General features: G+C 41.8%; 1 protein-coding gene across 3 annotated transcripts in view; it reads left to right on the top strand.

Annotated features, from left to right (window-relative positions):
- Positions 1-19,512, top strand: part of Slc38a4 (solute carrier family 38 member 4) — a 73,228-nt gene that overhangs the window by 15,393 nt on the left and 38,323 nt on the right. The window contains exon 1 of one of the 3 annotated variants that reach the window (XM_038341309.2): positions 15,227-15,371. The exons of the other annotated variants lie outside the window; for them this stretch is intronic. The gene's annotated coding sequence lies outside the window, so the exon portion shown is untranslated. Of the gene's footprint in view, positions 1-15,226; positions 15,372-19,512 lie in introns of those variants that run through there. 3 annotated transcript variants of the gene reach the window in all.

Raw genomic sequence — 19,512 nt, 5'->3', positions numbered from 1 at the left:
TTAGTGTCCTCATTGTTGTCTAAATTCTCTGGAATTAACACACAATCTCTTATGCTCATGCATACATACTTATGCCAATATCGTGATCAGCTCAACTCTAAAACTCCTCAAGAATCCCAAGGCTTGTGACCCATCACAGTAAAACACAGCCACTCGTTAGGAAGCAGAAAGCAAGCCGGTCAGGACCAGACTGTGGAGGAAGGGAAGTGCTCTCTGTAGTTGGTGCCTAATGAAAGCTTGTTGACGTAATGATGGGTGGATGGACTGGAAGCAGGGAGGAAAGAATAAAGAAAAGCACTAAAGACCACTCTTCTTTTCTGTGGTGAAAATTTTGATGAGGAGAATTAAGTTGAAACATTTAAAATTGGGATTTTATGCCACCATATTTTGAACATGTTTGTATTCAAATTGTATTTTGAGAATGTTTCTAGTGAACACACATTTTGGTAATTCTCTGATTTCTATGTTAGTACAGTTACCACTTATGTTACAAAGTTTTCAGTCTGGGGGTAAAGGAGTTTCGCTGAAAGAAGGGCATTCGATCAGGTTGAGCTAGGATTATGTGTACTGTGTAGTTTAGAGCTATAAATTTCGATAGTTTTAGTTCTTCACATAATGAACCCTCCTTCATACATGAGTGCGTGGAATGCAGTTTCTACTCACAGTGGCTCTGCTGTCACCCTAGGGCTTACACATCATTTGAAAAATATTTCTTTCATAGTTTGAGATTGTAATATTCTATTTCTCCCTTATCCTCGCTCCAAACCATCCTTATATACCCCTCCTTGCTCTTTCTTTCCAAATCATGGCCTTTCTTCATTAATTGTTATTACATACATGTGTGTGTGTGTGTGTGTGTGAGAGAGAGAGAGAGAGAGAGAGAGAGAGTGAGTGTATCCCTAAATATGTGAGTACAGCCTTGTCTGTATGTTACTTGTATGTACTGAACGTTTGATATTGAAAAAGCAATTGATGTACTTTTCCCTGAGGAAAACTATTTTTCCTGATTTAGCATCATTAGTTGCTTCTGGTTCTTTGTGTAGGGTTAAGGCATCATGGGCTTTCCCCATCCATATTAGCATGTCTATTGCTTTTGTCCTTGTTCACCTCGTGTTTGTAGGCAGTCATGTTGGAGAGACTTTATGGGTGTAGCCTCTGACATTCTTAGGAGACACAGACTCACAGCAACCTCCAGATCTTCTGGCTCTTACAGTCCCTCCCCCTCCCCCAGACCCTTTCCAAAATGATCCCTGAGCCTTAGGCACAAACATTGTATTGGTAACGTATCAGCTGGGATTGAGCTCCACAACTCTGTGTTTTCATGGGTTGTAGTTTTCTGTAATTGTCTCTGTCACTACAAAGAGGGGTTTCCTTGGTGAGCAGGGAAGACTACACTGATCTGTGAGCATCAGGACACAGATTTAGAGTGTATTTAGGTATTATACTGGTTTGATAAAGGAACAGTTTAGGTTCTCCAAGATCTATGACTTCGCTAGCTCTGGGTAGTTGACTAGGTTTCCAGTATGATCTTCCTCTTGTTGAGTGGGTCCTACATCTAATTAGAGAGCTGTTGGTTACCACTGAGGTATGTGTGCCACTACACCCTTAGGACTATTGTGCCATGCTGGTTGTGGTGGTTCATAGGCACCATAGCTGGGTAGGACTTTTGGCTGCTTCCTTCCATGAGAAACTTGCATGATTCCTTCTGGCATCATGAGAGCTAGTCCCCAGGGAGGAGACGCAGGTCAGTTCCAGCTCAGGGACCTCCAAGCCCTGTGTCTGAGTGCATGGTGTCTTCAGCAATAGGGACTTACTTTCTACCTCTGGCCAGGGGGGTGGGGGGGTGGGGTGGGGCGGAACCAAGGGCAATAGCAACAGTCTTTAATGTTTGGGGATCTCTTGGACAACAGTGACCAACAACTCAGAGGAGGGCGTCTCGTACCTGGTGTTGGGGTTTTTGTTAGATAGTCTATGAATTCTGGTGAAAGCATTGTCAGCCCAGATGAGAAAATTTCATTTAAACTGTATATGTATATTTATACACAGAATTTTGCATATTCTAAGTATTTTAGGTAGGCAGCTAATTGCATGCTTCCTTATAATCGTTTCAGACATCTTTACTACTATTTTACTATCCTTCTGTATTTATCTACCTCCTTCTTCCCATTTTTTCCATTTCCCCCATTGGGTCACATGTAACCTCTGATGCTCTCCATCCCACCCCAGCCTTACACATCATTTTATAAGTGAGGAAATGAAGGCACTGAGAGACTCCTTACAAGCTGATAGCATAGCTAGTATTGATGGAGAATTAGAAAAAAATTTCTTCTGAGTCAAACCCAAATTCACACCAGCATAAGCTAGCACTAGAACGGAAGAATCATGCTTGGCCATTCTGCTCCTTGGCATGTCAGACACCATCTATTCTGGGTTAGAAGTTTTAGACAGAGAGGGGTTCAGACAGAAGCAGGGAACTAAGAATACATATCCAGGAATCAGGTTGTTTTTATCTTAATCATTTTAAAATTCACCTAAATGGTGATGCATGAGTAAATTATACAAATAAAGTGTTCAGTAACTAAAGTGCCTTACTTAGCAAGCACACCCACCTTCCCATGTTTCTCTCCGATTCTCTTTCATGGGATGCCTTATAGGGAGACTGGTAGCTAATGGAATGCTGACTTGAGCTTTTGTTCTTTGGGTCATTTGATCTTTACCTGTACAGAAGATGTTCACCTAGATCCCGATAACCTGGCTTATGTATTTCTTTTCAAAAGCTAATAGCATTTTTAGAGGGTTCCTCGTGACCTTCAGTATTAGCTTTTGTTCAAGAAGTTTCCTGCTCTCCATGAAATTTCTTCTGACAGCTCTTGTTTATTCCCTCAGTTTCCGCCGCTCTGGCATCTCTTCTAGAATGTGCCTTTCAAGTCAAGCTGGGTACCATACTTCTTCCCCTCCAGTGGGTATTCTATACCATGTTATGTCATCATGACATAACTTTAACAATACTTCGGTTCTCTTAAGAAAACAGATCCCGAGGACAGAATCTGGGTCTTTAAGTTACTGAATGAGCAAATGATGATAAATAACTCCTTATCATGCACCACAGAAACTGATTGTCTTACAGTATCACAAAGTTATCTCCATTATTAGACAGTATTTTGAGGTCTGCTGAAGTATCACTTGTGGATAAGGAATCCAGTCTTTCAGAAAAAAAAGTTGAAGAAGTATAATTTTATCTAGACTTGAATTTGCTCATTGGTCTTTGTCAACCAGAGTCATCTGGATAGAAGGAGCCTCAATTGAGAAACTGCCTCCATTAGATGACAAGTCTGTGAAGCATTTTCTCATGGGTGATTGATATGGAAGGATCCAATCTTATTTGTGGTATCACCTCTGGGCAGGTGGTCCTAGGCTGGATTTTAAAAGTAGACTGGAGAGCAGGTCTGAGGCAGTGAACTACACAGGAGCAGGACTGAGCCAGTGACCTGGGCCAGAGCAGGCCTGAGGCAACAAACTCCACAGGAATAGGTACAGGGGAGCAATTGCTGAGCAAATGGGCCAGAGCCAGAGACCACCAAGGGTCTAGGCATGAATCTGGGACCTTTAAGGGAGTAGACCATGCAGGTCTGGGTAAGAGTATGGGGCCTCTGAGGAACTAAGCCTGAGCCAGGACCTCTGTGGGTCTGGGCATGAGTCTGAGAACTCTGAGGGAGTAGGCCTGATCCAGGACCTCTGTGGGTCTGAATGTTTGTCTGGGACCTCCAAAGGAGTAGGCAGGAATCAGAAACCTCTAAGGGTATGAGCATGAGTCTGGGACCTCTAAGGGAGTAGGCCTGAGCCAGGTCTTCTGCCGGTCCGGGCACACCTTGGAACCTCCAAGGGAGAAGAACCTTTGCAGGACCAACCCTAACCCAGAGACCTCTGCAGGAGCAGATCCAGATCAGGGATATTTACAGAAATAGTTCTGAGCTTGCAACCTTGACCAGAGCAGGCCTGAGACAGCAAACTCCATGGGAACAGAACAAACCCCAGGAGGGCTGAACAACCTCCAGGAACACAGAGTGACCAATAGGGTAACTAGAACCGTGGCACTGACTGTACCATAAGGAACAACCATCTGAACCTTGGATCCACCGGCACCTAGATTAATCTCCAGAGTCACAGACAGCCCCAACCATACTATTTAGAGGAAAAGATTAGACACGGTAAGAACACACGCAACACCACAAAGATCAACATGACACCAGTAAAATCTAGAGACCCTACAACAGCAAGACTTGAACAACTGACTATAGATGAAGCAGAAGAAAATGACCTAAAAATAAACTTCAGGAGAATGTTTGAGACTCTTAAAGAGGAAATGAGAAATTCCCTCAATGAAATGGAGGAAGAGACAAACAAAAAATTGGAGGAGATCAGCAAATCACTTAAAGAAAATCAAGAAAAAGAAATCAAACATATGAAAGAAACTATTCAAGACTTGAAAATTGAAATAGAGACAATAAAGAAAACACAAACCAAGGGAATTGTAGAAATAGAAATCATGAGAAAACAACCAGGAATCACAAATGCAAACATAAACAGCAGAATATAAGAAATGGGAGAGAGATCTCAAGGGCTAAAGATACAATAGAAGAAATAGACTCATCAGTCAAAGAAAACATTAAATCTAACAAAAGCTTAACCCAAAATATCCAGGAAAGATGGGACACCATGAAAAGGCTAAACCTAAGAATAATAGGTATAGAAGAAGAAGAAAAAGGTCAACTCAAAAGCACCAAAAATATATTTAACAAAATCAAAGAAGAAAACTTTCCCAACCTAAAGAAAGATATGCCTATGAAGATACAAGAATCTTACAGAACACCAAATAGACTGAATTAAAAAAAAGTCCCCTCACCACATAATAATCAAAACACTAAACATACAAAATAAAGAAAGAATATTAAGAGCTGCAAAGGAAAAAGGCAATGTAACATATAAAGGCAGGTCTATCAGAATTACACCTGACTTCTCCTTGAAGACAATGAAAGCCAGAAGGTCATGGTCAAGCATTATGCAGACATTAAGAGACGATGGATCCATCCCAGACTACCATACCCAGCAAAACTGTCAATCACCATAGAAGGACAAAACAAGATATTCCATGACAAAACCAGATTTAACTAGTATCTAGCGACAAACCCAGCCCTACACAAAGTACTAGAAGGAACACTCCAACCCAAGGAAGTTGGCTACATCAACAAAAACACAGACAATTGATGATCTCACAAGAGCAAATCCTAAAGAAGGGAAAAACACACAAATTAACATCACCAACAATGAAAACTAAATTAACAGGAGATAGTAATCACTGGTCATTAATATCCCTTAATATAAATGGGCTCAACTCACCTATAAAAAGGCACAGGCTAACAGATTGGATACAAAAACAGAATCCATCCATCTTCTGCATACAAGAAACACACGTCAACCTCAAAGACAGACATTGTCTCAGAGTAAAGGATTTGGGAAAAAAATTTCCAATTAAATGGACCTAAGAAACAAGTTGGTGTAGCTATCCTTCAAACTAAAATCAATCAAAAGAGACAAAGAAGGACATTTCATGTTAGTCACAGGAAAAATCCATCAAGAGGAAATCTCAGTACTGAACATCTATGCCTCAAATACAAGGGCACCCTCACATGTAAACGAAACACTTCTAAAGCTTAAAAATCATATACTAAACCCCACACACTAATAGTGGGAGACTTCAACACTCCACTCTCACCACTGGGTGCTCAGTCAGACAAAAAATTTAACAGAGAAATAAGGGAACTAGCAGATATTATAACTCAAAGGGACATCTATAGAATATTCCATTCAAACAGAAAAGAATATACCTTCTTCTCAGCACCTCATGTAACCTTCTCAAAAAATTGTCCACATACTTGTTGACAAAACAAACCACAACAGACACAAAAAGATGGGTAAAACTAATCTTATTAGATCACCATGGCTTAAAACTAGAATTCAACAGCAATACTAATTCCAGAAAGCCCACAAACACTTGGAAATTAAACAATGCTCACCTGAATCATCAATGGGTCAAGGAAAAAATAAAGGGAGAAATTAAAAACTTCCTAAAATTCAATGAAAATGACCACACTACATACCCAAATTTATGGGATACTATGAAAGCAGTGCTAAGAGGCAAGTCATAACACTAAATGCCTACATAAAGAAGCTGGCAAAATCTCTTGAAACAAATTCTATTGAATTAATAGAACATTTGAAAACTTTAGAACAAAAAGAAGAAAACCCATTCAAGAGAACTACATGGCAGGAAATAATCAAATTGAGAACTGTAATTAACAAAATAGAAACAAAAAATTACAAAGAATCAATGAGACAAAGAGTTGGTTCTTCAAGAAATTCAACAAAATAGACAAACCTTTATCCAAACTAACCAAAAGGCAGAGAGAATATCCAAATTAACAAAATCAGAAATGAAAAGGGGGACATAACAACAGACATGGAGCAAATCTAGAGAATCATCAGGTCATGTTTCAAAATCCTGTACTCCACAAAATTGGAAAACTTAAAGGAAATGAACAACTTTCTGGATAAATATCACTTACCAAAATTAAATCAAGACCAGATTAGCAAATTAAACAGACCTATAACTGCTGAAGAAATAGAAATAGTCATCAAAAGTCTCCCAACTAAAAAAAGCCCAGGACCAGATGGTTTCAGCTCAGAATTCTACAAGATTTTCAAAGAAGAACTAATACCAATACTTCTCAAACTGTTCACACAATAGAAACAGAAGGAACATTGCCAAACTCTTTTTATGAGGCTACAATTACCCTGATACCCAAACCACATAAAGATATTACTAAGAAAGGGAATAACAGATCAATCTCACTCATGAACATTGATGCAAAATACTAAATAAAATACTGGCAAATCAAATCCAAGATTTTGATCAGAACCATTATCCACCATGATCAAGTCAGCTTCATCCAAGAGATGCAGGGATGGTTCAACATATGAATCTGTCAATGTAATCCTCCATATAAACAAACTAAAAAGATAAAAACTATATGATCATCTCATTAGATGCTGAAAAAGCTTTCAACAAAATACAACATCCCTTTATGATAAAGGTCTTGGAGAGAGCAGGGATACAAGAAACATACCTAAACATAATAAAGGCAATATACAGCAAGTCAACAGCCAACATCAAACTAAATGGAGAGAAACTCCCAGTGATCCCACTGAAATCAGGAACAAGACAAGGTTGCCCACTCTCCATATCTGTTCATTATAGTTCTTGAGGTCCTAGTTAGAGCAATAAGACAACAAAAGCTGATCAGGAGGATAAAATCGTAAAAGAATCAAACTCTCACTATTGCTGATGATATGATAGTTTACATAAGTGACCCCAAAAATTCTACCAAAGAACTTCTACAACTCATAAACACTTTCATTAATGTAGCAGAATACAGATTAATTAAAAAAAATCAGTAGCCCTCCTGTACACAGGTGATAAATGGGCTGAGAAAGAAATCAGAGAAACATCACCCTTCACAATAGACACAAACAGCATAGGATATCTCAGAGTAATTCTAACCAAACAAGTGGAAGACTTGAATGACAAGAACTTTAAATCTTTTAAGAAAGAAATTTAAGAAGACACCAGAAAGTGGAAAGATCTCCCATGCTCTTGGGTAGGTAGAATTAACATAGTAAAAATGGCAATCTTACCAAAAGCAATCTACAGGTTCAATGCAATGCCCATCAAAATCCCAGCAAAATTCTTCACAGACCTCGAAAGAATGGTACTCAACTTCATATGGAAAAGCAAAAAACCCAGGATAGCCCAAACAATCCTCTACAATAAAAGAATTTCTAGAGGCATCACAATCCCTGACTTCAAACTCGACTACAGAGCTACAGTACTGAAAACAGCCTGGTATTGGCATAAAAACAGACTGAAGGAACAATGGAACCAAATTGAAGACCCGGATATTAATCCACACACTTTCTAACACCTAATTTTTGACAAAAAAGCAAAAAATATCAAATCAAAAAAAGAAAGCGTATTTAACAAATGGTGCTGGCATAACTGGTTATCAACATAGAGAAGAATGAAAATAGATCCATATCTATCACCATGCACAAAACTCAAGTCCAAATGGATCAAAGACCTCAACATAAAGACAGCCACACTGAACCTCATAGAAGAGAAAGTAGGAAGTACACTTGAATGCATTGGTGCAGGAGACCACTTCTTAGATATAACCCTAGTAGCACAGATATTGAGAGAAATAATTAATAAATGGGACCTCCTGAAACTGAGAAGCTTCTGTAAAGCAAAAGACATAGTCAAAAAGACAAAATGACAGCCTACAGAATGGGAAAGGTCTTCACCAACCCCACATCAGACAGACCAGACAGATCTCCAAAATATACAAAGATCTCAAGAAATTGGTCATCAAAAAAACCCCAAATAATCCAATAAAAATGGAGTACAGACTTAAACAGAGAACTCTCAGCAGAGGAATCTAAAATGGCTGGAAAATACTTAAGGGAATGCTCAACATCCTTAGTGTTCAGAGAAGTCAAATTAAAACAACTCTGAGATTCCATGTTATACCTGTAAGAATGGCCAAGATCAAAAATACTGTTGACAACTTGTGCTGGAGAGGTTGTTGGGTAAAGGGAACACTCCTGCATTGCTGGTGTACAAACTGGTACAGCTGCTTTGGATATCAGTGGGGCAATTTCTCAGAACAGTAGGCAACAACCTTCCTTAAGACCCAGCAATATCACTTTGGGGTATATATCCAAAGGATGGTCAATCATGCCACAAGGACATGTGCTCAACTATGTTCATAGCCACATTGTTTGCCATAGGTAGAACCTGGAAACAACCTAAAAGCCTCTCTACTGAAGAATGAATAAGGAAAATGTAGTACATTTACACAATGGAATACTACACAGCAGAAAAATTAATGACATCTTGAAATTTGCAGTTAAATGGATGGAGCTAGAAAATTTCATTTTATTTGAGGTAGCCCAGACCCAGAAAGACAATTATCATATGTACTCACTCATAAGTGTTTTTTAAACATAAAGAAAATCAGCCTACAAATCACAATCCCAAAGAACCTAGACAACAATGAGGACTCTTAAGAGAGACATACATGCATTTAATCTATGTGGGAAGTAGAAAAAGACAAGATCTCCTGAATAAATTGAGAGCAGGGGGACCTTGGGAGAGGATTGAAGGGGGGAGAGAGGTAGGGAGGGGAGCAGAGAAAAATGTAGAGCTCAATAAAAATCAATCAATCAACAAAAAGAAAATAGCTCCCAAAGGGAATGGCAATATTAAGAGGAATGGCCATGTTGCAGTGTGGCCTTGTTGGAGTAGGAGTGGCCTTGTTAGAGTAGGAGTGGCCTTGTTGGAGTAGATGTGGTCTTGCTGGAGTAGGAGTGGCCTTGTTGGAGTAGGAGTGGTCTTGTTGGAGTAGGAGTGGCCTTGTTGGAGTAGGTGTGGCCTTGTTAGAGTAGGTGTGGCCTTGTTGGAGTAGGAGAGGCCTTGTTGGAGTAGGTGTGGTCTTGCTGGAGTAGGAGTGGCTTTGTTGGAGTAGGAGTGGCCTTGTTGGAGTAGGTGTGGTCTTGTTGGAGTAGGTGTGGTCTTGTTGGAGTAGGAGTGGCTTTGTTGGAATAGGTGTGGTCTTGCTGGAGTAGGAGTGGCCTTGTTGGAGTAGGAGTGGCCTTGTTGGAGTAGGAGTGGCCTTGTTGGAGTAGGTGTGGTCTTGTTGGAGTAGGAGTGGTCTTGTTGGAGTAGGAGTGGCTTTGTTGGAATAGGTGTGGTCTTGCTGGAGTAGGAGTGGCCTTGTTGGAGTAGGAGTGGTCTTGTTGGAGTAGGAGTGGCCTTGTTGGAGTAGGAGTGGCCTTGTTGGAGTAGGTGTGGTCTTGTTGGAGTAGGAGTGGTCTTGTTGGAGTAGGAGTGGCTTTGTTGGAATAGGTGTGGCCTTGTTGGAGTAGATGTGGTCTTGCTGGAGTAGGAGTGGCCTTGTTGGAGTAGGAGTGGTCTTGTTGGAGTAGGAGTGGCCTTGTTGGAGTAGGAGTGGCCTTGTTGGAGTAGGTGTGGCCTTGTTAGAGTAGGTGTGGCCTTGTTGGAGTAGGAGAGGCCTTGTTGGAGTAGGTGTGGTCTTGCTGGAGTAGGAGTGGCTTTGTTGGAGTAGGAGTGGCCTTGTTGGAGTAGGTGTGGTCTTGTTGGAGTAGGTGTGGTCTTGTTGGAGTAGGAGTGGCTTTGTTGGAATAGGTGTGGTCTTGCTGGAGTAGGAGTGGCCTTGTTGGAGTAGGAGTGGCCTTGTTGGAGTAGGAGTGGCCTTGTTGGAGTAGGAGTGGCCTTGTTGGAGTAGGTGTGGTCTTGTTGGAGTAGGAGTGGTCTTGTTGGAGTAGGAGTGGCTTTGTTGGAATAGGTGTGGTCTTGCTGGAGTAGGAGTGGCCTTGTTGGAGTAGGAGTGGCCTTGTTGGAGTAGGAGTGGCCTTGTTGGAGTAGGAGTGGCCTTGTTGGAGTAGGAGTGGTCTTGTTGGAGTAGGAGTGGCTTTGTTGGAATAGGTGTGGTCTTGCTGGAGAAAGTAGGACTGGGCTTGGAACCAGCCCAGGAGAACCAAGTGTGTCAGTTAACAGAGCTGAAATGAATTGGAGGTCTGAAGAGCAATTTGACATCAGACATGGAAATGATGGGAGTCAGCCAGCGTAACACAGTGGTTTGAATAAGAATGAACTCTACAGGCTCACATATTTGAATACTTAAGTCACCAAGGAGAAGGACTTCTTGAAAAGATTAGAAAGGTTAGGAGGTGTGGCCTGGTTGGGCTAGGTACAGCCTCATTGGAAGAAGTGTGACACTGGGGGTGGGGTGGGGAGGTTTTAAGTTTCAGAAGCGCATGCCAGGCCCAGGCTCTTTCGGTTGGCCTGTCGGTCAGGATGTAGATCTCAGTTATTGCTTCAGTGCCATGTGTGCCACCATGCATCCCACCCTGATTATAACGGACTGACCCTCTGAAACTTTAATGTGGTAGTCTGAATAAGAATGGCCCCTATAATCCCATATATTTGAGTGCTAATCAGGGAGTGGCCTTATTTGAGAAGGCCTAGGAAGCCTTGTTGGGGAAGTGCGTCACTAGGGGTGGGCTCTGAGGTTTCAAAAAAACCCATGCCAGACCCATTTCTCTCTTTCTTCAGCCTGAGGATGGGACTGTAGCCCCATGGCTATTGCTCCAGTGGTATGCATGTCCCCAATTAAATGCTTTCTTTTCTAAGAAAGAAAAAGTAGACTGAAGAAGCCATGGGGAGCAAGCCAGTACACAGCACTTCTCCATGACTTCTGCTTCAGTTCCTGCCCCAAGTTCCTTCCTGCAGGTTCCTGCCTTGACTTCCTGCCTATAGGCTCCTTCCTGCAGATTCTTGCCTTGAGTGCCTGACCTGGCTTTCCTCAGCAATGGGCTGCAAGCTCTAAGTTGAACCTATTTCTCTTCCAAGTTGTTTTTGGTCATTGTTTATCACATCTATAGACAAGACAGATGTGCATTCATAAGTAAATATTTTTGATAAGAAAGTTTGATAGCTAAATACCTAAAATAGCCTCATTAAAAATAGAGTTTTCATGACTGACGCCTAGGAGTGTTTGAAAAAATCTAAGAGAGTGACTTTTTGGTTTTGTTATTTTTGTTTCTACTTATCTTTATTTTTTTTAAAACAAAATAATCCATCTTTTTTAAAAGTTGATCCAAAGTATAAGTGAGACAAAATGAATATTAATCCACCTTTCACATACTAGAAATAACCTCTTGGTGTACATCATTTCAGACATTTTCTTTGCATATATTTTATGTTACATTTATAAGGTTTTTAAAAAAGAATTTATTATTATTTCTATTTTTTTTTTTTGTGTGTGTGTGTGTGTGTGTGTGTTTGGGTGCCTGAGGAGGTCAGAAGAGGGCATTGGATCCCCCAGAGCTGGACTTAAAGTTGGTTGGGAACCATTCAATGTGAATGCAAGGAATCAAGCTCAGATCCTCCGGAGGAGCAGCAAGTGCTCTTAGTCACAGCGCCATCTCTCTAACCCTGCATTTATATAATGTTAGGGATATAACATGGTCTTATTAGATTTTTATTCTTGCATTCTTTAAGTTATAATCCCCCTTTCTCTGAACATGCAGTTTGAATGGTCACTTTCTCTTACCGAGCTCACCAGTCTTCCTATTGGTGAAGCGCTCACTTCAGCCTTTCGTAGGGGGTTCTGATCTTGAGGAGCTACGACATTTTAACATATGGCAGGACCCATCAGTTAGAACTGCCATTGCATGTCTCACTGCAACCTTATAAATAAGTTCTAAAGGTCGTGGATGGACAGCAAAAATCAATGCCTTTAATAAAAACCTTTATTCATTCAACATTTATACAGTGCCAATTATAGCCAGGCATAGTCTATTATTAGTCAAAGTAAACAAGGCAGGTTGTTTATAGCTAATTTAAATGGGCTGTCTGGACAGACTTAAACCCAACCGCACAACCATCTGTCTGGGTGACCCCGTCTGCTACTATCCCACTGAGTAGCTCAAGACATTTTCTTTTTTTATTTATTTTTTAAAAACAGTCTTTTCTCATTTTACATACCATTCCCAGTTCCCTCTCCCACTCCTCCTCCCGCTTCCCCCACCTTCTACCCACCCCACCCCTCCACTCCTCAGAGAGGATAAGGCTTCCCATGGAGAGTCAGCAATCACTTTGAGGCAGGGCCAAGGCCCTCACCCCTGTATCTAGACTGAGCAAGGTAACCCTCTAAAGAGAATGGGCTCCAAAAAGCCAGTTCAAGCAGTAGGGATAAATCCTGGTCCCACTACCAGTGGCCTTACAGACTACCCCAGTCACACAACTGTCAAGACATTTTCTTAAAGGAAGATTCATTCTATTATTTTTTTACCTAGCCCTCCAGGGTTATAATTCTTAACTAAAATAACCCACAAAACTAAAAAAGCTGAGTTATGCTGCCAGCCCGGATACTGCTGAACTCCTTGAAAACAGCGTGTCAGTTGGTGGCCCTGTGCAAGGCTCTGAGTGCAGTGTGACCAACCCTGGAGTTGCTTGGAGCCCAGCAGGGGAAATGATCTTTGTCCCAGAAACCTGTGCTCCCTCCTTTGAAGAGACTCACTTCAAGAAACCCTCCCCAGTTCACTGATGAAGAGACATCAAAAGCTCTGCCCTGCCCTGCCCTGCCCCCATTCAGATTCCTCTGGGCAGTGCTGCCTGGTAGGCATGTGTGTTAGTTTTCTGTTGCTCTAAGTAAGTACCGGAGAAAATCAACTTAAAAGATAAAAGATCCCTTCTGACTCATGGTTTGGGATGTTTCTGTCCGTGGTCACTTGCCTCTGGCTTCTGGGCCTGTGCATGGTGAGGGAACCATGTGACTCATCTCACAGTGAGTCAGGGAGAAGAGGAGGCTATAGGCAAGATGCACCTTCATGGCCACGTCCCTGTGCCCCACATCTTCCTCTTAGGCCCCAGCTTCAACAGTTTCTACCACCTCCAGATAATCCACTCAGTTATGATTTATTGTGTCAAGGGATTAACCCATTGATTAGGTCAGAACCTTGGGATCTAGTCCCTTTTCAAAAGCCCTACTTCTAAACACTACATTGGGGACCCAGCCACAACACATGAGCCTTCCATGGTTCGTGTCAGAGATTCCTTACTTCGGCATTCCGGCTGGGATGCTCACAAGGTCAGCCTGTGCACTGGTCTAGCCAGCAGGGACCATGATTCTCCTCCAGCGCAGATCCACACCGTCATGGAGTATGATGATCCATTCCCTTCTAAAAGTCCTACGGGATCTCCTCACCTACTCACTCAGTAACAGCCTGGTGGGCTGCAGCTTGAGGAACTTCCAAGAGCCCAAATTCAAACTGTGTGATATCAGATTGACTAAGTTCAGTAGGTAACGGAATTACAAAATTAAATTGTCCCTTTAGAAAGTTTGTTTTTACTAAGAAATGCAAATGGGAACGTGAAAGAAAGCAATGGGAATTAGTGGACCGCAGCCTGGAAACAATGTGATTTTTTTTTTTGCTTTTTGAAAGCACTGGTTACCATTGATCAGAAAGACACCCAACTCAACTCTATCAGTATGAAGAACAGAAACTGACAGGGCAGTTAGTTGTTTAGGAGATATTGCTTTAATTATACATTTTTTTAAGCCATGCTGTTTTATCTAGTAGGCATTTTTGTGTACTTAATGTATGTGTGTAAAGTGTATGTGTGTGAAGTGTGTGTATTTTGTCGAGCACATGCACACGACAGTCAGTTCTTACCTTCCACCTTGCTCTAGACTGTCTCTTTGTTGCTGCCTAGGCCAGCATAGCTGGCCTGCAAACTCCTGTTCATTGTCCTTCCTCCACATCCCATTTTGTCAGAGTTACACTGAGCTACAAGAACACAGAGTGTGCCCATCCTCCTGAGGTGAGAAGTGAAGTCCTCACGCTTGTGTGGCAGGCACGCTGCCCACTGAGCATCCGCACAGAGTCTAGTAGGCTGAGGATCACCATTTCAGCGAGCTTTTAGGAAGTATGAGTTAGCTGGATAGCGGTGGTGTGCCTCTTTAATCCCAGCACTCAGGAGGCAGAGGCAGGAGGATCTCTGCGAGTTTGAGGCCAGCCTGGTCTACAGAGTGAGTTCCCAGACAGCCAGGGCTACAGAAAGACCCTGTCTCAAAAAAAGTTATCATTTAATATGAATATTTAGAATCTCCATAGACTGTCTAAGCTCCCATAAGTTTCAAAGACCGTGTTGCTGCTATTCAGCAAGTCCATTTGAGTGAAAGCCTAGAGTGAACTTTTGACACTTTTTCCTGTGTCATTTCAGTGTGAGAGCAAGAAGTGAGATGCACAAGAAAGCTCTGTTTCAAGGGGAAAGCAGAGAATGCCAAGGTCATGTACCGCCTTCGAATGAGTATTTCTGTCAGCTGAGGTTAAACACAATTCTCTACTTAGGTCGGTGGCAAAGTCAATAAATTCGTCAACCTTTACCAACCTTGTTTGCTAATTTTGCAATGTAGTTGTTGGTTATTCAAACATTTCCAAAATGGCCCATTGGATAACTATAGAGGTGGCATAGGCCGGGTTGAAGAGAGGAGAAGGCTGTCAAGTTCACAGCCTCCCCAGAAGTCATCAGGTTACAGCAGCTCCCTGGGAGCACTGAGGATGGCAAACCAGCCCTCTGCCTCCTGGGGTCTAGACTGAGAAGCCCTTTGGTATTGGAAGGATCATAATTTGGACTTTTGCAGAGTTCATCAAATGAAGCAATTCAGGTAGTAATTTACAACGTGCTTGTGCTAAGACATGAGAAAAGAAAAAAGGATGGAAGGGCCTCAAGTTCTTTACCATCTTCTTATAGGCAGATCTATCAGGAATCTGGAAGAACTGGTTGAAGAAACTTAATAAAGTTGTAAAACTTATGGATGGTTACTTTGGGGGAAAAATGTATTGAAATTCTAAATCTTAAAAGAGAAACATCTGCAATGTGACTGCAGTTTAGAATTCCCATTTCAGATTTTGTTAGATTGAATGTGTTTCCTGCTTCAAAAAAAATAATCTAATAGGCCAGCATTCCATGGATGGTTGACCTGGTCTACTGAAGCGGGGCTGGGGATGGAGTGGGAAGGCATGGAGCCCTAAGTTCCAGCCCCAGCACCGAGTAAGCTGGGTATTATGGGCACTCTTGGAAAGCCAGCATTCAGGAAGTAGATACAGAAGGATCAGAGGTTCTAGGTCATCCCCCCCCCCCCGCTATATAGCAAGCTGGAGATTAGCCTAAGGTACATGAGCACTCGCCTCAAACAGTGAGTAGATAAAGAACGAAGAGAAAAGTAGGCAAACAGAAACAAACCCTTTTCTGTTTACAATTAACACGATGCACATGGCTCTGCACGTAATATTCAGTTTTGTCTTCTGTTATTTATTTTCTGTTACTTATTTTTTGTTGCTATGCAGGCTGAGGCAGAGAGTTTAGAACCACGGGAAGATATCCGCACAGGAGTGGTGAGGAGAACGCAGAGCACACATGGAAGTGCCTAGCTCACTCTCGCCATAGCATGGACAATACAGGGCTTTGTGATTTGAATTTTGTACGAACATTTTTGTAGCATTTCTTCATGGATTTTTTTTCCTTTTTGTAAGAGCCAATATTTTACAAAGGATGACTTTTATCCCTTTGGAGTACCAAAGTTGTAGCATCAAAAAAGATGAATATCCTCTTTAGTACGCTGAGTCTGGAAGCCAAAAGGCACAGGGCAGATACTGGGTTCTGAAAAAGCCTCAGAATGCTGTCTCCTGCTGAATGTTCAGGGATTCCGTGTGTGGCCAGGCTTGGTAGTCAGTTCCCTGCACTTGGACTAAGGCAAACACTGAGAATGTACTAGAAAACTTGGCATCTACTTCGTAAGCTTCTGAGTTTATGACCTAAGGGCTAGCAATGACAAACAGTAACTCTTCTTGAAGACAGGCGCATCATGAATACAGTATGGTATAGAGGAGTTGTGTAAGTCAGGTATGCCAGTACAGACCCATAATGCTGGCACTTAGGAAGTAGGGGCAGGAGGATCACGAGTTCAAGGTCACCCTGGAAAACATACTGAGACTCTATTTCTATAGACAAACAAATGCATCACCTATAGCATAGAAACGTTGAAAAAAGAACACAGAAAGCTCAGATAACATGAAGAGACATTGAAGTAGGAGCAAGGAGACCAAGTGTGAATGCAGAAGTAAAAGATAGCTGGTGAATGTTACAAAGTTATTAAAAAAAAATAAACCACTTGGTCGCTTAGTCACCACTAGGGTTGTGTGTCTTCTTCGAATTCGGCTGTCACCAGAACTCATTTCCAAGTATTATTTTGATCCATAACTAAAATTAGAAATTCGGATACAGTCAAGATGAGAACAGGGTTATTTACTCGGCAAAATGCTGAGGTGGTCAGGCTAGGGTTGCTCTGGGTTTTGTTTTTTATTGTTGATTGGTTTTCTGAAGTCCCTTTGAGGATATTATTGAAGCTGACATTTCAGACAGAATATTTTGATTGTTTTAAATATGGGAAATATGGGGAAGGCAAGTTCTGGTTCAACACACTGATGTGTTCTAAGTCTCGTTCGACTCGATAGTTTTGTACTTACAGTTAAGGACATGCTCTTGGGATACACACTCTCTGAGGACAACAGCCAGAAATGAAGGAAAGCCCTTCACTCTGTGAGGAAAAGACTGGATTTCAAATTTCTGGTTTCTCCTAATGCAGTTACACAAAATTCATAGCCTGTATCGTGAGCTAGAAAACGTGATAAAAAAAATAAGAAAAAAAGTCATCCCTTTTGACTTCAATTTTAATCCTATTTATCTTCCTTTCTGCCATCATTCTCAGACAGGCCAATTACACAGATCCCAAACCATCCTGTCGGTCATCCTTGCCCGCACAACCAGCTCCACCCATCACCTTTCTGTGAACTACCCTGCCAGCTTCATTGTGTTCCTCAGATGATTGCAAGGCCCCTCATCATAAGCGCCTGTGTTCCCAGACTTAGTGTGCTTCTATGGGGATCACTTTGGTCCATCCTCCTGTCTGGTCAGAAGGCTCCACTATGGGCAGAAGGGTTCTCACATTGTCAGAACCTGTCCCTTTTCACTCAGGATGCCTTTTGCCTTCTCTCTGCCCACTGGGATCTCACATGGCCTTTCCTCTCGGCCAGAGGCCCCAAAGCTCCCTGAGAGCTTCCTGGATGACCTTAGCCCCTAGCACGTTTCCTTTCATGAGTCCCAGAGGACACTGTGCAGTTAATCTGCCATTAACTATGACAGAGCCTGAGAAGCCAAGGATGCCTTCATGCGAATATGTGTGTCAGTCCCAACCCAGTGCCCTCCTTGACCAAAGCAAAGCATCTGTCCCCATTTGTGGGCTCATTAACTCGTAAATTCTTTTAAAAGGAATCAGCTAAAGTGTTTGTCACCTCATTAGCCAAATTTGCTCCTTTAGCAAACCTTAAAGCTACACCACTTTCACTTTCTTTATTTTTATTTTTGAAGAATAGGTCTCTCTACACAGCCCTGGCTGTTTTCTAGCCTAGAACTTACTATGTAGACCAGGCTGGCCTCAAACTCAGAAATCCACCTGCCTCTGCCTTTCAAATACTGGGATTACAGGTGTGCGCCACCATGCTTGCCCATCATTTTCACCTTTAAGAGACCAGGTTTGTGATTCTTTACCTCCCTTTATAATAATACTTCAACCACAGTAGACCCTGACTGAACATTTTTGCTATGTTAAAGCAGCATAAATCTACCACCCGATGTGTGTGAAGTTACACTCTGACATGATTGTAAGAAATAACCATGACATTCAGTTTTCATATGTAATTCTGTTTTTCTTACAGAAGGGGAGATTTCCTGCCCTTTGTCAAGGCCAGACCATACCATTTCTTTACTAATTTGGCCACATTTCAATGTGTAGAAAGGGTCTATGGAAAAACAAATGGTCTAACAACAAACCTTGGCCGTTCCAGATAGTTTCCCCAGGTGTAGGTTTGATTTTAAGTCAGTGTTTGAAACTTGGTGATTAAAATTTTGCCACGTAGAGTAGGTTGGAATCAAAGAGGCCATGGAAGTCCGTTTGCAATCTTAACCTAACATACTAACTGCTTTAATTATTCGTTACACTTAAGGATAAGAACGATGAGGAAGCCAAAGCGTAAAATGTTAAGGGAAGTAAAATGTTTGAAGTATGCATCCGTTTACCAGCTAAGAAGACACTGGATGGCAAAGTTCTCCTCTCTGGAGTACATCTATGCTGGCTCAGTGAGCCAACTGGGAAATGGGATTTTGCTAGAAGTATTTAATTTTCTAACAATTACTACAAATCTTTGCTGGTTTATCTCATCTTAATTTGATAATGCTGCAAACGGGATGAATCCCTAAATTGGAAAGATCACAGACAGTGGAAACAGTCATTTGAAAAGGAATTTTTTGGGTTTCTCAGAAATTCAGGCATGTATTCTTTTCTCCCTGGAATATAATAGCTTTCTTCCTGGGGAGGGTGGGGAAGAAGGAGCAAAAATAAAAACAACGGAGACCTCTGGAAGTGAAGGACTCACTGTTCCGGTAGGAATAAAGGCATCATCTTCCAGTTCATAAGCCAAATGAGCAGCGAGAGAGGAGGAGAGACATGGGTGGGCCCACGTGCCTCTGATGTTTTGTGTTTTGCCTCAGCTTGGGAATTTCCTAGCCAGAGGACAATGTTTGGTTTTTATAAGGACAGGAGTTGACGGACTGTAGAGACAAATCATTGCTTCTGATTGGGTATGAGGTTTGTTTAAGCCATAAATATTTATAAGGCAAAGAGCCTGGTCCGGGTTGGCTTCCATTCTTTCTCATCTCCCTTTCAGAATGTCTAGCTGGTAAATTTTAGT

This window comes from Arvicola amphibius, chromosome 9 (genome assembly GCF_903992535.2).
Source record: "Arvicola amphibius chromosome 9, mArvAmp1.2, whole genome shotgun sequence".
NCBI classification, from domain to species: domain Eukaryota; kingdom Metazoa; phylum Chordata; class Mammalia; order Rodentia; family Cricetidae; genus Arvicola; species Arvicola amphibius.
Note: the sequence above shows the minus strand (reverse complement) of the source record. Positions and strands in the feature narration are given on the sequence as shown.